The sequence below is a fragment of the Suricata suricatta genome, chromosome 4, assembly GCF_006229205.1.
Source record: "Suricata suricatta isolate VVHF042 chromosome 4, meerkat_22Aug2017_6uvM2_HiC, whole genome shotgun sequence".
Lineage (NCBI taxonomy): Eukaryota > Metazoa > Chordata > Mammalia > Carnivora > Herpestidae > Suricata > Suricata suricatta.
The window spans coordinates 72,711,284-72,714,425 of record NC_043703.1 but is presented as its reverse complement, the minus strand read 5'-3'; the positions used below and the strand labels follow the sequence as shown (position 1 = coordinate 72,714,425).

The window sequence follows — 3,142 nt, the reverse complement described above, 5'->3', positions numbered from 1 at the left end:
TGTTTGGAGTGTCATTGTAACTACTGTATTGTAAATGATGGAAAATAATTGCATATGTTAAAAAAATATGGAACTTTATAAAGTAAAAAAAAAAAGAACTGGGGGAAAAAAAACAACAAAGTAATGCATACACAGATGACAGCTGAAGTCAAAGAGTAAATGAGGGTGATCACACAGAAGTGGGAGGAGGGCTTGTAGTTATGGAGAGGATGATCAGAGAACAGGAAGCCTTAATGGAAGCTAAGAAATAACAAAGAGGTGGAGGTGGGCCAGGAGAATGTAGTACAGAGAAGCAAAGGAACAAATGATCTTTAGAGAAAGAGATGGTCAGTGCCATCAAATGCCACTTCTAAGTCGGTCATAATGAAGACAGGAAAGAGTCCCTTAGAATTGCTGAATAGGAGATTGTTGGTGTTATAGACAAAGGTAGTTGCTATGAAGTTGTGAGAGCAGGGCCTGATTGTGGAAGGCCAAGCAATGAATGAGATGCAAGGACATGGAGACAGTGAGCAGGCAGTTTGGGTCTGAAATGGAAAACAGAGAAAGGGGCCGGTAGCTAGGGAGAGCTGTAGGATCAAAGTACCTGGTTTAAAAATATTATGGGGCACCTGGGGGGCTCAGTTGGTTAGGCCTCCGACTTCAGCTCAGGTCACGATCTCGTGGTCCATGAATTTGAGCCCCGCATCAGGCTCTGTGCTGCCAGCTCAGAGCCTGAAGCCTGCTTCAGATTCTGTGTCTCCCTCTCTCTCTCTCTGCCCCTCCCCCACTTATGCTCTGTCTCTCTGTCTCTCAAAAATAAATAAATGTTAAAAAACTAAAAAAATTAAAGGGATTTGTCAAATTTAATACGTTGTTGAGGAAAAGCCAGATGAATAGAAGTTGAACATATAGAAGAGTGGCCCAGTGATGAAAGGTCTTAGCCATGAAGGAGACAACAAAGACTGAAATAGGAAGAAAGCAACCTGTCCTCTGGGAATGCAGAAAGGACATAGAGGGAAAGTCCAAATAGAGATAATTTTGGAGGAAGCTGAGGGAGTTTATGGTTGAAGATTCATTTCTCAATAGGTTGGAGGAAAGAAGTGAAAGTTGGAAAGGCCACTGCAAGGCATTGGAAAGGGAATGAATCTGTAAACTTGCAAGGGTATTGTCCACAGTGTCATCTGTCTCTAGTGGTTATGATTTCCTGCATCAACACTGAGCTGCCTGTGTGTGGCAACTAGGAAAACAGGTTGTTGGATTGACCTAAGATATGGATGTAACAAGAAGGATACAAAGAAAGGCAAGGTGGCGAGGATGCTTCCCGACTAATTAACAGAATGAAGAAAGTGGTGAACTCCAGGATGGAAGGAGAAAAAGTGGCGATGTGGTGGTAAAACTGATGGGAGAAAAACAGAGACATCAGAGGTGTAGGGGATCTTGGTGAGCACAGCAAACAGACAAACTGTTGGAGCAGAGATGGTAGCAGATGAGAGTCAAGAGTAAGGTACTCAGGGGTAGGGTTTCAGAGGGAAGATAGTTTTGAGTGATGCCAACACCCAAGCTATAGAAACCTGAAGTGAAGGAGAGGGAAGGTCATTGGTGTCCAGGCTATGGTGTTGTGTAAGTCTCTCCATGAATGTTAAAGTTCCCAGGATGATGTGGGAGAAAGAAGTATCATGAGTGAGACATCAAAGTCCTCAATGAGTGAGAGAAGGGAGTATGAAGCCAGAAACTTATGTATGGTGGGCTGGACTTCAAGGCTTGTACCTAAGAGTAGCAGAGTTGTGGTCTGAAAGAAGCAGTAGAGAACTAGGGGGCTGCTGCCCACTGAAGGCTCTAAAATGAAAGAAAGTGGAGTGTTCACTTCAGAGAGAGGGTAGGGATATTCTTGGAGTTCAGCCGGGTTTCTTGGAATGCTAGGAAGTGGAAGAGGTTGGAAATGAAGGTACAACTGATTTGGATGATAGCAGGGCATGGGTTAGGAGGGAGTAGCTGCTGGGAAATCAGGGTAAAGGCAGCACTGCATTGTCTGGGCAGAAGAGAACACTTAGGGCCTCACTGCTGGGCTGGTGACAGGATGGCAGGGATGAGAGGCATGGGCTGGGTTTGTTGGCCTCAAAGTTGTGGGCAACTAACTGTGGAGACCTTCAGGTGACTTAGACCCAAACAGTATATGTGAAAATTAGTAATGGGAGCCTCACTACAATGGAGGTTGGAGTTTTCTGCAAGAAAAGGTGCTCGTGACCTACTTGTAGTCTATTGCAGACCAAACAGAGGGAGCCAAACTTGACCTTGCATGTGGATACCACCATACTATTCTAGCAAAAGGAAGAGAGATTTCCTCATCACCAGGCAACACACCAGCCAGTGAAAAGCCACCACTCTTGGAACTTCAAGTTTACTCCAATGGACTTTTCATGTATGACAAGATTCCTAAATTACCCACTTTCTCCTTAACAAAAAAGGGGGGGCGTGTCTCCTTCATTCTCCGAACTTGCCTACAGTTTCACCACAGCTTGTTTGTCCCAGATTATAATTCTCTTTCATCCCCAGATGAACCCATCTTTTATTGGTAAAATAACTTCTGTTTTTAGGGTTAACACATGTGATTGGAGTTTTGCTGCTGTCCTGAAGAAGGAAGAACAGGAGACACTCTGGGAATCATGCTGGGAAGAGACTCTTGCCCCAGCGAATTACAGAGATGCTAGGACATTTACAACTTGCTGGAAATAGTTGCTTATGGTAAAGGATGAAGATTATGCCTCAAGGCCCCTCAATAGATATTTAACTGGATGGGAATAGAGAGTGGAGCTCATGTGTTCCTTGTGCAATCCTAGAATGTCAGAGCTGGAAAGACTCACAGAAGAGACACATTGTATAAACATCTTGTGTATCCGTTGTATGTGCATCGTGTGTGCAAGAGTTAGCCCCACATCGCTCATTTTAGTGGCCTTCACGCTTGTCCCATCCCCTGCTCCAGATTGTCCCCCACCGCTGCCCCCGGGCTTGCCCTTCAGACATCTCAGACTACTGTTCCTTCCTCAGACGTGTCTAGCTCTTTCCATCTCCCTGCAGATGCTCTTCTCTTTTCTTGGAAGGAAGCTTCCCCACGTCTGCCTGGCTACTCCAACTCATTTTGCAAGTTCTTTCTGGCTCTTCCAGG

The 3,142-nt window shown here is 44.9% G+C and overlaps 1 long non-coding RNA gene across 3 annotated transcripts in view; it reads left to right on the top strand.

Moving 5' to 3' along the window:
- The window catches only part of LOC115290846, a 9,244-nt gene extending 6,380 nt beyond the window's left edge, over nt 1-2,864 (top strand). For 2 of the 3 annotated variants that reach the window (XR_003908254.1, XR_003908253.1), the window contains exons 3-4: nt 2,245-2,398; nt 2,574-2,864. This is a non-coding gene — a long non-coding RNA (uncharacterized LOC115290846). The remainder of the gene's footprint in view (nt 1-2,244; nt 2,399-2,573) is intronic. The other variant, XR_003908255.1, reaches the window with a different exon arrangement.
- Nucleotides 2,865-3,142: the final 278 nt, after the last annotated feature.